Source organism: Pteropus medius, unplaced genomic scaffold (assembly GCF_902729225.1).
Source record: "Pteropus medius unplaced genomic scaffold, Ma_sr-lr_union100, whole genome shotgun sequence".
In the NCBI taxonomy this organism is placed as follows: Eukaryota; Metazoa; Chordata; class Mammalia; order Chiroptera; family Pteropodidae; genus Pteropus; species Pteropus medius.
The window spans coordinates 6690762-6705254 of NW_024353908.1; the positions used below are offsets into that span (position 1 = coordinate 6690762).

At 38.6% G+C, this 14493-nt stretch overlaps 1 protein-coding gene and 1 pseudogene across 1 annotated transcript in view; both read left to right on the forward strand.

Moving 5' to 3' along the window:
• TAFA4 (TAFA chemokine like family member 4) overlaps positions 1-14493 on the forward strand; it is a 134362-nt gene that overhangs the window by 72233 nt on the left and 47636 nt on the right. The gene's annotated exons all lie outside the window — the stretch shown is intronic.
• LOC120593843 (uncharacterized) lies at positions 11594-11712 on the forward strand (annotated as a pseudogene).

Genomic DNA, 14493 nt, shown 5'->3' on the forward strand with positions numbered 1-14493 from the left:
TGGTGGCATCCTGACAGGCTTTTTCTGTATTGTTATTAACACTCCAGGATCAGTTCCAAAAACATACAACCTTAATCCCCAGGTTTTTCCAATCACCCAAGATGGATCTTCCCAATTTTTGACAGTAAAAATGACAGGATTGCATTTCCCTGCTGTGGCACAGGAAGACTGACTAGGTCGTGTAAGAGTTAGAAAGGGGTCTGTTTGTGTTCTCCTAAGGGGCTATGGTCTCACAACCCCAATGGCCACAATAATATTGGTTTAGCTTATGGCAAGTGCTTTGGCCTTCTCTGGGACACATATATAACTGTACTTGTTGAATACCTCTTTCTTTGTCCTCCCTGCCACAACCATACCAGGGGCCAGATAAAAAATTAGCATCACTTATAAAATTAAATTTCTTTCCTAATATATCACACAAATCCACATGAAATGTAGGCTGGTATATAGTCTGGTTTACTAATATGGGGATGCCTGTTTCTGATTTAATTAATTCCCATTTAGCCTGTTGAGGTTGATGAGGGTTCCCTTTTACATTATTGATAACAATTAACCCAATTATAATTATTCCCGCGAGAGTCTTATCTTGAGTGGATCCTCTGTGGGTGTTGCCTTCCATTTCTCTGTCTCCGGGGGAGGTTGAGCTGTCTTAAGGCGGGTATGGTGAATCCAATGTCTTTTTCCTGCAACTTTGACAGCCGTTGGTGTGGTCAGGATTACTGGAAACGGACCATCCCACCGGGGCTCTAGGCTAGCAGGCTGGATCTTCTTTATCCACACCCAATCACCTGGATGATGTGGGTGAGGCTGTGATGTCCCCGGAGTCGGTCTAGCAGCTTTAATCAAGCCCTTGACTTGATTTTGGGTTTGTTGCAAGGCCTGTAGAGACTTAAGGAGACTTGTATTATTACTTATTGTAACCTTTTCAATTCCAATTTTAGGGAGTAAAGGGGGAGGTCTCCCAAACATTATTTCATAAGGGGAAATTCCCATAATATATGGAGTACACTGGGCCCGTAACAAAGCAAAAGGAAGAAGGCTCACCCAATTCTCCCCAGTTTCCAGCTTAAATTTAGTTAAAGTTTCCTTAAGTGTTCTATTCATCCTTTCTACTTGTCCTGAACTCTGAGGTCTGTAAATACAATGTAATTTCCAATTGATCCCTAATACCTTAGCTAACATTTGACTTGTTTGGGCAATGAATGCCGGGCCATTGTCGGACCCCAATGATAAGGGCAAGCCAAATCGAGGCACTATTTCTGTAATTAATTTCTTAGCTACTACTTGTGCAGTTTCCTTTTTTTGTGGGGAAGGCCTCAGTCCATCCAGAATAGGTGTCAATGAATACCAGAAGATATTTAAATCCAAAAGTGCCAGGAGCAACTTCTGTAAAGTCCACTTCCCAATGCTCTCCAGGAGCTTGTTCTCTTAATCGAGTGCCAATATTTTCCTTTGGGATGGGGCGAGAGTTGACCTGCGCACATATTGGGCATCGTGCACTTACATCCCGAGCCTTTGAGGTTAGTCCAGGAATATAATAGTCTCTTTTTAGCAGTTCAATTAACTTAGTTCCTCCAATATGGGTAGCATTATGCATCTGGCTAATTAAGGTGTTACCAAGCGCAGCAGGGAGGACCGGCCTTCCATCTGGAATCCAAAGCCACCCATGTTCAAACTTCCCGTGCAGTTGTTTCCCCAACTCTATATCTTGGGGGCTATAGTCTGGAGCCTGTACCAAGGGGGGCACAAGAAGGGGACCAATTATGACGTTAGTCCCCACTGGTTTTCTGGCTACTTCCTTTGCTGTTTTATCTGCCAAGCGGTTTCCTTTTTCTACCGCTCCTTCCCCTTTTTGATGGCCGGGGCAATGGATAATAGCCACTTTCTTAGGTAGCCAGATAGCCTCCAAAAGAGCAAAAATCTGCTCCTTGTTCTTAATTTCCTTTCCCCCTGATGTCAATAGTCCTCTTTCCTTGTACAGGGCTCCATGTACATGTGCCGTTGCAAAGGCATATCTACTGTCAGTATAGATGTTTACAGTTTTATCCTTTCCCCACCGTAAAGCTTGTGTTAGAGCTATAAGTTCAGCCCTCTGTGCCGATGTCCCATGGCTTAGGGCCTGTGCCCATATCACATTCCTGACTGTTACTACAGCTGCCCCGGCATACCTTACTCCGTCGGATACAAAACTGCTTCCATTGGTAAATAATACCGCATCCGGATTAGGCCACGGCTCATCCTTCAAGTCTGGCCGTATTCCAGTAACCTGCTCAAGGTGCTGAACACAGTGATGCAATGGAACCTGCGGGTCATCATCCGGGAGCAGCGTGGCAGGGTTCAGGGCTGCAGTTTTCAAAAACTGGGTCTGTGGGGGATTAAGCAACAGTACCTGGTACTGAGTAATCCGGGCGTTGGAAATCCATCTTTCAGGAGGGCTGCGTAGCATGGCTTCAACTGCATGTGGAGCCACAATTTCAATATTTTGGCCCAAGGTCAATTTTAAAGCGTCTTTGGTCAATATAGCAGTAGCAGCTAGTGCTCTCAGGCAACTAGGCCTTCCTCCAGCCACCGGATCTAGTCTCTTTGAGAGATATGCCACTCATTGCTTAAATAGTGGCTTTTAATTTCTGGAGCAAATCTCTTCCAAGCAAAGGAAAAGGACATTCAGGCATAACTAAAAACGAATGCGTGATGGTTCCCTTTCCCAAGTCAGTAATTTTTGCCTGTGTCCATGGGTATGACTTCCCTTTCCCAGTGGCTCCTTGAATTACAGTCTTTTTTTGGATAACAGACCAGCAGTTTCTGTTAAAACTGAGTAAGTTGCACCAGTATCAGCTAAAAAGTTCACAGGTTTGCCCCCTACTTGCAAAGTTACCTTGGGCTTTCGGGGGCTCATTAGATAAGAGCCCTGATGCCCCTACTCATCTTCCAAAAGAATGAGGGGCCTTTTTTCTTCTCACCTCCTGGTTGCTCCTTTTCAGGGCACTCATTCTTCCAATGTCCTTTCTTTTTGCAAATAGCACATTGGTCTCTTCCTAGCCTAGGTTTTCTATTTTGGCCTTCTTCGTTGCTAAGTCCCCCTCTATGGTTAGGTTTTTTTTTTCCAAGGAGGTCGGTTTCCTTGTCGTCCCACAAACATGACCTTTTGCACACCGTCCCTATTGTTAAAGACCTTCTGAGCTATTTCTAATAATTTGGATAAATTTTCTCCCTCAAAACCTTCCAATCTCTGTAACTTCTTTCTAATGTCAGGGGCCGACTGGCTAATAAAGGCCAAATTAATGGCTCTTCTATTGTTGGGGTCCTCCGGGTCAATAGGTGTATATAGGCGGTAAGACTCTAATAGTCTTTCCAAGAATGCTGCAGGTGACTCGTCCTTGGTCTGAATTACTTCACTTACCTTGGACAGATTTATTGGTCTACGTGCAGCAGCCCGGAGTCCCTGTAGCAGAAACTGGCGATACCTTAGGAGAGCCTCCTTACCTTGATCTGTATTTGGATCCCACTGGGGACGTTGAGTCGGAAACACAGCCTGTAACCTGGTTAAGTCTGCTGTGGGCTGCCCATTTGGGTCTGTTACTCCTCTAGCCGCCTCCCGCAAAATTCTTTCCTTTTCTTCAGTAGTGAATAAGACCTGTAAGAGCTGTTGGCAATCATCCCAAGTGGGCTGATGGGTAAAGAAAATAGACTCTAAAAGGGAGGTTAGTCCTTGTGGTTTCTCTGAAAAGGATGGCGTTTGTAATTTCCAATTATATAAATCACTAGTACTGAATGGCGAGTAGATGACAGTAGGCTCACCTCCACCTCCTGGAATCACCTTCAATGGGGCTTGAACAGATACTGGCTCTTTTCAGGGAGATTGAATCAGGGGAAGGTGGCCTATGACCCCTAGACCGGGTTACAGGAGGTCCCGGTCCCTCCGGAGGAGGACGTCTACCCCCATTTCCATTATAGGGTGGCGGATACCAGTCATCCTCCGAGGGAGGTCCCTGCAACACCGGTGGGGGCTTCTTAAAATCCTGGGGTATGGCTGCCATTACAGTAACGGGTGCACGACTGCAATTCTGTAAGTATTTAGGGGCATCAGAAACAACATCAATCCAAACATCAATATAAGGAATTTGGTCAGGATGCCCAGGATTTCCATAAATCACACTTCGAACCCGGAATGCAGTCTGCATGTTAAATGATCCCTCGGAGGGCCATCCTACTCCGAAGGTCGGCCAATCTAATTGACAAAAGCGCTGCAAATCAAAAGGGGTTACTGAAGCACCATAGGCCCTTGCCCTACGACGAAAATCTTTAAAGTTGTTAAGCATGCACTGTAACAGAGTTAGTTTGCCCTGTGATTGTCCCATAGTTCCACAATAAAGCACACGAAGCAAAACAAAACAAGACAGACACAGACTAACAAACCAGAACAGGACTGAGAAAACTGTCGTCACAGTCTCAGTCGACCGCCGACTTACTTGTCGCGTCCGACGTCCGCACGGTCCTTGGGCCCCCTACCAGAAACTGCCTCAGCACTCCCAGGATCGTGCTCCGCAAAGCGAGAAACCACAGGCGGCGGGCTAGGGCAAGTGCCCTAGAGGCCTCCCCAACCACAAATGGTCCAACGCCCCGGTGCACTGATCAATTTTCCCACAACGAGAAGATCTCGCTGGGGCCTCCAAATGTTGTGTCCAGAATAACCAGACCCAACTTGAGTGCTCTTAACCAGGAGACAGTTTATTAGCCGGCGGCTGTCCTTGCAAAGGAGCAGCCACGAAATACCAAGATACAAGGTTTTTAAGCCCCAAATCCCATTCCTCATTCTGTCTTAAACACAAAGGTCCATCTTTCTCCTATTCACTACCTGTCAACCCACTGGTCAGGTGTGCAAGCGGGAAGTACAGAAGCAGAAAGCTTGTGTTAGAATGTTATGTTCCTATGGGTGATTGCCTATGTTCCCATGGACAATAACCAGTGTACCCATGGGCGATGGCCAAACAGTAATTTTCAGCTTATATACAATTGATTATTTTTCATGCCACGCAAGCAAGCAGGGTTACACAGGCTAAAATTGGCAGTTAGCGTATGAGCTCATTGTTACAAGTTTCATGCTTAACAGAATGTGGTTAGGGGTTCCAGAAACTAGGCCTAAGTTATAGACTTCCTTTGTCCAGTTTCAGGTTTTAATTATTCTTTAACCCTTTCACATTTCAGCAGGCCATTACAGGTTCTCACTCTTTTTTTCTTGATGAGTCTGGTTAAGGGTTTATCCATTTAGTTTATCCTTTCAAAGAACCAGCTTTTGGTTTCATATATCTTTCATATTGTTTTTCTAGACTCTATTTCATTTATTTCTGCTCCGATTTTTATTATTTCCTTCCTTCTACTCACTTTGAGATTTGTTTGCTTTTATTCTTCTAGTTCTTTTAAGTGTAAAGTCAGATTTTTTAATTTGAGATTTTTTTTTATTTCTTGAGGTAGACCTGTATTACTCTGAATTTCCCTCTTAGGACTGCTTTCACTGTGTCACACAGATTTTTGAGTCGTTATGATTTCATTTTCATTTTTCACTAGGTATCTTTTGATTTCTTCCTTGATTTCATTGTTAATCCATTAATTGCTTAGTAATATGTTGTTTAGCCTCCATGTGTTTGTGTATTTTCCAGTTTTTTTTTCTTGTAGTTGATTTCTTGTTTCATACCATTGTAGTTGAAGAAGACATTTGATACAATTTCAGTATTTTTAAATTTATTAAGACTTGTTTTATGGCCTACCATGTGGTCTGTTTTGGAAAATGTTCCATGTGCACTTGAGAAGAATGTGTATTCTGCTGCTTTGGGGTGAAACACTCAAATAATATATTAAATGTATCTGATCTAGTGTGTCATTTAAGGCTGCTGTTTCCTTGTTGAATTTCTGTTGGAAGATCTGTTCATTGGTGTCAGTGGGGTGTTAAAGTCTCCGACTATGAGTGTACTACTATTCATCTTTCCCTTTATGTTGATCAATAATTGCTTTATATTTGTAGGTGCTTCCATGTTGGGTGCATATATGTTTACTAGGGTTATGTCTTCTTATTGTATCGATCCCTTTAACATTATGCAATGCCCTTATTTGTCTCTTATTATAGCCTTTGTTTTACATTCTATTTTGTCTGATATAAGTATTGCTACTCCAGCTTTTGTTTCATTTCCATTAGTATGAATCATTTTTTTCCATTGATTTACTTTCATTTTGTGTGTGTCATTTGATCTGAAGTGGGTCTCTTGTAGACAGCATAAGTATGGGACTTGTTTTCTTATCTGTTCAGCTACCCTATATCTTTTGATTGGAGCATTTAATCCATTTACATTAAAAGCGACTATTGTACATACTAGGTGGTAACGTCAGAAGCAAGGCAGAATGAGAGATATGCCCAGATCTTTCCCCTTGAAATAACAATAAACTGAACATCTAAAACTCAACAAAAAACACCCAACCTTCATGCATGCACTTCTGAGTGAAGGATCTGCAAATAAGAGCTACCATAGGTTAGAACCATGAGAGTTGGGTGGTAGACTGGGAGAAACAAAAAATCTGCCTCTTGCAGCCAGAGTTCCCTGAAGGAGAAGGAGGAGGGGTGAAGGTGCAGTGGGTTCCCTGAATAGCCCTGCCTGAGAGTGCTTTGAGCTCCACTCAGTGTCAGTGCCCAGGAATCAGGTTATAAAACTGAGAAGATGGATGGCAGAGAAGCAACAGCTGATTATTATTAGCTGCAGTTGCAAAACATGAGGCTGAGCCACAGCCCCTATCCTCCAACCCATAGGGTACATCCCCCCATATCCTATATGATCAAACACCATGGAGCCCCATGGGAATCTGAGCAAATCATACTGAAATTATCGCTAACACTGACAGGGACTGAGATTGAGGGTAGTAAGTGTGATTAAATATTTATAAGGAAAAAAAGACACTATTAAGGCTTTATGTAAAGCAGGGATACTTGGTTTCTATTGGATACTTGGTTTCTATTGGAAACCAAAAGAAAAATGCCTTTTTAACAACAGGCTAAAGACAGACCTTTGTATAAGGAAATCTTCTTGGGGGGGGGGCGGGAAAGGGAATATACATTAATGCCCAGGCAGAGAAATAGTCCATTATACACCATGAACAACCAAGGTGACAAGGCAGCTGAGAAAGAAAGAGAAAAATCTCCAGAAAATAAGCTTAAAGACATAGTAATATGCAACTTAAATGACAGAGAATTCAGGATGGTACTTCTGAAAAAACTTAATGGGACCCAAAACAATTCACATCAACAATTCCAGGAATTGAAAAACAATTAGATGAGCAGAATGAGTTTTTTAGCAAGGAGATTGAAACCCCCTAAAAAACAAAATAGAACTTCTGGAGATGAAGAACAAACTAAAAGAAAAATGAAATGTTATTTTTCTTGGGAAATAGTGTTGACCAAATGGAGGAAAGGATCAGTGATATCAAAAACAGAAATCTAGAAATAAATCAGAAGGAAGAAGAGAGAAATGGAGGAATGAAAAATAATGTAAGAGAAATACAAGAAATAGCTGATACCATCAGGAGAGGAAACATAATGGGCATTATTGAAGGCGAGGAAAAAGAACAGGAATTAGAAAGCATTTTCAGACAAATAGTTGACGAGAATTTCCAAAATCTTAGGAATGAACTGGAGCATGAAATTCAAGAAATCAACAGAAGACCCAATTATCTCAACCCAAAAAGGCCTTCCCCAAGACATGTTGTATTAAAATTATCAAAAATCAATGACAAAGAAAGAACTTTCAAGACAGCCAGGGAAAAGAAGATGATAACCTATAAAGGAAAACTCTTTAGCTTATCGTTGGACTTCTCAGCACAAACCTTACAAGCCCAAAGGAGTGGAATCAAATATTCAAACTACTAAATGAAAGGGAAAACCAACCAAGAATAATGTATCCAGCAAAGCTCTCCTTTAGATATGAAGGAGAAATAGACTTTCCAGACATCCAAAAATTGAGGGAATACTCCACTATGAGGCTTAAACGATAAAGGATTTGTTATTGCAAGATAGTAATGAATGTTCAGTGTATGTAGGGACAAATAGAGACAGAAAAGAAGAGGATTTAAAGATCAAGTTTCATAAAAGGGAATGAAGATAAGACACATGCAGAAGAAAATGGAGTAGTGTGTGTGTGTATAACAATCTTCTACACATTTGTAATGGTAACCACTCACCAAATACTTAGAACTGAAGTATATAACATAAAACAAGAAGGACCAGAGGGGAAATGCACAAAATTCAATAAAAAAAAACCAATAAAAAAACAGGTACACAAATACAAGGAAGCAATGGAAACACTGAGCTAACAGAAAGCAAAAGGTAAAATGGCTATAAGAAAACCTCATATTTCACTAATCACCTTAAATGTAAATGGACTGAACTCACTAATAAAAAGGCACAGAGTTGCAGATTGTATCAAAAAACAAAACCCAACCATATGCTGCCTCCAGGAGACACATCTCAGCTCCAAAAACAAATATAGGCTCAAAATAAAAAGTTGGAAAATGACATTTCAAGCAAATGGCATTCAGAGAAAAGTGGGAGTAGTGGTACTAATAGATGAAATGAACTTCGAAATAAAAAAGGTAAAAAAAGATACTGACAGACACTTCATAATGATAAAGGGAATCATGCACCAAGAAGACTTAACACTTAGTAGTATCTATGCTCCCAATCAGGGAACCCCGAAATATGTAAAGCAATTACTAATAAAACTAAAGGGAGAAACAGACCAAAACACTATCATAGTATGAGATCTAAATATCCTACTGTCAGATATGGATAGATCATCCAAACAGAAAATCAATAAGGAAATATTGACATTAGACCAGCTAGACATAATTGACATTTACAGAGCCTTCCATCCCAAAACAGCTGCTTTTACAGTCTTCTCTAGAGCACATGGAACATTCCCAAGGATTGACTACATATTGTGACACAGAAATACCCTCAACAAATATAAGAGGGTTGACATCATACCAACCATTTTCTCTGATCATAATGCTTTGAAACTGGAGGTCAACTGTAAAAAGAAAGTGGGAAGAACCACAAATACATGGAGATTAAACAACATGCTACCAAATAATGATGGGGTTAGACAAGAAAGAAAGAGATCAAGAGATACATAGAAATGATAGTACAACATATCAAAATTTTTGGGACACGGCAAAAGTGGTCATAAGAGGAAAGTTCATATCATTACAGGCCTATCTCAAAAAACAAGATCGAGCCCACATAAACAACTTAATTCTTCATTTTAAAAAAATAGACAAGAACGAATGAAGGCTAAAGTCAGCAGAAAGAAAGAAATTATCAAAATTAGAGCAGAATTAAATAAAATTGAAAACAAACAAACAAATAAATAGGAAAAATAAATGCAACAAAGAACTGGTTCTTTGAGAAGGTTAATAAAATTGACAAGCCCCTGGCTAGACTCACTAAAGAAAAATAAAAGGACACAAATAAATAAAATCAGGGATGAAAGAGGAGAAATTATGATAGACACCGCAGAATTAAAAAATTGAAAAGGAGGCAATACTTCCTAACTCATTTTATAAGGCCAATGTTACCTTGATATCAAAACTTGGTAAAGTTAACAGAAAAAAAGAAACTACTTACCAATATCTCTTATGAACGCAGAAACAAAAATTCTAAATAAGACACCAGTGAATGGAATACAATAACATATTAAAAAGATTATACACTATAATCAAGTGGGCTTAATCCCACAGGCACAGGGATGGTTCAACATAGGCAAATAGATTAATGTGATACATCACATGAATAAATTAAAAAATGAGAATCATATGGTCGTATCAATAGATGCAGAAAAAAGCCTTCGACAAGACACAAAATCCATTTATGATCAAATGGAATAGAATATTAAAATCGGAATAGAATGAATGTACCTTAACGTAATAAAGGTTGTCTATGACAAACCCTCGGCCAACATTATACTTAATGGTGAAAAACTAAAAACTTTAAGATCAGGAACAAGACAAGGCTGTCCACTATAAACACTGTTATTCAATATAACATCAATTAACATTTCATTGCCAGAATCAACTTATTTTGCTTTTATTGTTTCTAGGGGGCAGGCAGGCAAGAGAAAGAAATAGAACCATCTAAATAGGAAATGAAGAAGTCAAACTGTCACTATTTGAGGATGACATGATTCTCTATATAGAAAATCCAAAAATCTCCATAAGAACACAACTAGAAATAATAAGCAAATACAGTAAAGTCTCTGGAAACAAAAAACAATGTTCAAAACCCATAGTGTTCTTATACTTTAATAATGAATTGTCAGAAAAAGAAATGTAAAGAGTAATTCCTTTTGCAATTGAAACAAAAAGAATAAAATACTTAGGAATAAATCTAATGAAATATGTGAAGGACTTATATGATGAAAAGTAGAAGACCCCATTAAAAGAAATTGAAGAAGGTACAAAGAAATGGAAAAACATTCTGCGTTCTTGGATTGGAAGAACCAACATAGTTAAAAGGACCTTATTACCTAAAGCATTATACAGATTTAATGCAATTCCCATCAGAATCTCATCAGCATTTTTTAAAGAAAGAAAACAAAAATCTTCAGATTTGTATGGAAGCAAAACCCCCCAATTGCCAAAGCCATCCTGAGAAAAAAGAATGAGGCTGGAGGCATCACTCTGCCCAACTTCAAATTATACTACAAAGCAGCAGTAATCAAAATGTCATGGTATTGGCAGCAAAACAGATACATGGACCAGTGGAACAGAATCGAGAATCCAGAAGTAAATCCATGTTTATATGGGCAAATAATTTTTGACAAAAGAGCCAAAAACATACAGTGGAGAAGGGAAATCCTCTTCAATAAATAGTGCAGGGAAAACTGGAAACCTACCTGTAAAAGAATGAAACTAGACTGTTGTCTATCATCACACACCAAGATTAACTCAAAATGGATTAAGGACCTGAATATAAGAAATGAAACAATAAATTCATAGAAGAAAATATAGGAACGAAACTCATGGACCTTGGACTTAAAGAGGATTTTATGTATTTGACCTCAAAGGTAAGGGAAGTAAAAGCAAAAATAAATGAGTGAGACTACATCAAACTAAAAAGCTTCTGCAGAGCAAAAGAACCATCAACAAGGTAAAGAGACAACCATCCAAATGGGAAAATATATTTGCAAGCAATGCCTCCGATAAGGGCCTAATATTCAAAATATACAAAGAACTCATACAACTGAGTAACAACAAAAAAACAATCCATTTAAAAAATGGACAGAGGACATGAACAGACACTTCTCCCAAGAAGATATACAAATGGTCAACAATCATACGAAAAGATGCTCAACGTCACTATTAGGGAAATGCAAATCAAAACCACAATGAAATACCATCTCACACCGGTTAGAATAGCTATTATCAACAGGAAAAGTAATAAGTGTTGGAGAGGATGTGAAGATAAAAGAACCCTCATACACTGCTGGTGGGACTGCAAATTGGTACAGCCACTATGGAAAACAATATGGAGGTTCTTCAAAAAACTAAGAATTGTGTCTACGGCCATGCTACCCTGAACAAGCCCAATCCTGTCTGATCTCGGAAGGTAAGCAAGGTTGGGCCTAGTTAATACTTGGATGGGAGACCACCTTGGAAGACCAGGTGCTGTAGGCATAAAAAATTAAAAAATAAGAGATTGTAAGCTGACAAGGTCCTTGCAATCTGTGAGGTCAACCAAGAGTTGCCTTGCCTAAAAAATAATAAACAAACAAACAAAACTAAAAATTGATCTATCATATTATCTAGAAATTTCTCTACTGGATATTTTCTCCAAAGACTTGAAAACTCTTATCTGAAAAGACATTTGCACACCAATGACCATAGCAGCTTTATTCACAGTTGCCAGGATATGGAAACAACAACCAACTGAGTGTCCTACAATAGATGATTGGTTAAAGAAGCTATTGTAGGACAATCATCTATTGTCCTACAATAGATGATTGGTTAAAGAAGCAATGGAATATTACTCAGCCATAAGAAGAGATGAAATATATCCATTTTTGACAACATAAATGGTCCTTGAGATAAACATGCTAAGGGAAATAAACCAGACAGAAAAAGGTAAAATCCACATGATATCACTTATTTGTGGGGTAAGAACCTGAAAGTAACAAACAAACAGGACAAACAAAGAGAGACTCATGGACAAGGACAATAAACTAGTGGTTACCAGAGGGTAGGGGATAGGGAGTATGTGACGGGGTAAAAGGAGTCAAATATGTGGTGACAAAAAGAAATCTAATTATTGGTGGTGAACATAGAATGCTATATATATGCCTTACTGTTGAATTGTACATTTGAAATGTAATGGATTTCAATAACCAATGTCATTATAATTAAATAAATGGATAAAAAGATAAATGGTTTTCCATGAGAAAGAAAAAGTAAATTAAATAGTCACTGAAACAAGAGTGAAAGGACCCAAGTTATCCCACTTCTGTGTATTTGAAGAACCCCAGAACACTACTTTGAAAGGACATGTGAATTCATGTATTCATTGCAGCATTATTTATAGTAGGGAAGATATGGAGACATCCTAGGTGTCTATGAGTGGATGAATAGATAACAAAGATGTGGTATATATACGCAATGGAATATTATTGAGCCATAAAAAAGAATGAAATCTTGCTATCTGCAGCAATCTGTATGGGCCTACAGTGTATTATGCTGGGTGGAGTAAATCAGAGAAAGACAAATGTCATATGTATAATCTAGATAGTACAACAGAAACAAGGTCATAGCTACAGAGAGCATTTTGATGGTCATCCAAAGGGAGAGGAGATTTGATGGTCGTGAAGGGGAGAGAGATTAAGAGGTACAAATTTGTAGTTACAAAAAAGTCATGGGGATGCAGAATTTATCAGGGGGAATACAGTGAGTAGTATTGTAATAACTATGTATGGTGTCAGTTGGGTAATGATTGGGTTGATCACTTCATAAGTTATATTAATGTCTAATCACTGTGTTGTACACCTGAAACTAATATATTGTATGTCAAATATAATTGAAAAAAAAAGTAATTATTGATAGGTACATAGTTATTGCTATTTCATTATTTGTACTTATGGGGGTTTTCCCCCTTCTTTTTACAGAAGTCCCTTAACATTTCTTGTAATTATGGCTTATTGCTGATGAATTTATTTAGCTTTTTCTTGGATGGAAATCTGTTTGTTTCTTGTCAATTTCATTTGATAGCTTTGCTAGGTACAATAGTCTTGGTTGTAGGTTCTTGTTTTTTCATTACTTTGAATATTTTGTGCCAATTCTCTCTGGCCTGCAGTTTCTTTTGAAAAATCAGCTGACATTTTTATGGGCATACCCTTTAAAGTAACTAACTGCCTTTCTCTTGCTGCTTTTAACCTTTGTCTTTAACCTTTGGCATTTTAATGATGATATGTCTTAGTGTCGGTCTATTTGAGTTCTTCTTGTTTGTGATTCTGTGCTTCCTGGGTTTATATGTCTATTTACTTCTCTAGGTTAGGGAAGTTTTCTGTTATTATTTCTTCAAACAGTTTCTCAATCCCTTGCTCTCTCTCTTCTCCTGGTACCCTTATGATGCAGATGTTGTTATGTTTGATGTTGTCCCAGAAGTCTCTTAAACTTTACTCATTTTTTTTGATTCTTTTTTTCTCTTGCTGTTCCTACTGGATATTTTCTGCTACCTTGTTTTATAACTGACCAATTCGATCCTCTAATCTGCTGTTGATTCCTTTTAGTGTATTCTTCATTTCAGTTATCGTATTCCTCATTCTCCCTGGTTATTTTTTATGGCTTGTCTATCCTTTTTTATGCTATCTCTCTGCTGAAGTCTTCACTGAGATCATCTATTCTCCCCTTAAGTTTATTGAGCATCCTAATAAGTGTTTCGAACTGTCTCTAGTAGGTTGATTGCCTCTATTATGTTTAATTTTTATTTCCTGGAGGTTTTTGTTGTTTCATTTGGAGCATTTTTTTTTTCTCATTTCAGTTGCCTCTCTGTGTTTGCTTCTATGTATTAGGAAGAAGTAATAGTGAAGCATAATTAGTTAACTTGTTACGTGTGTATATCATCTGCTTCTAACCAGAGTGTAATAAAGTATAAGAAAAAACTGTTGCCTGACGCCTCAGACGGTGATTTCTACCTCTTAGGCCTATATTTGCTGTCTGATTAAGTAAAATCATCCTCTTCTCACTTTCGTCACCTGAGTTTGACGAAGTTGCAGCACTAATTTTGCCACATGTGGATAATCGTTCCATGTTCTCCATTTCATTCCAAATAAACTTTGCTCAAAATATTCTTGCTTGAGAATTTTTTACCTGAAAAATAAATCTACAGACCCTGGTTCTTCCTGACTGACACATTTGATAATTTTATGTGTTGAGACTTTGCTCTTTGACCTCGTTTCTGTGTGTGTG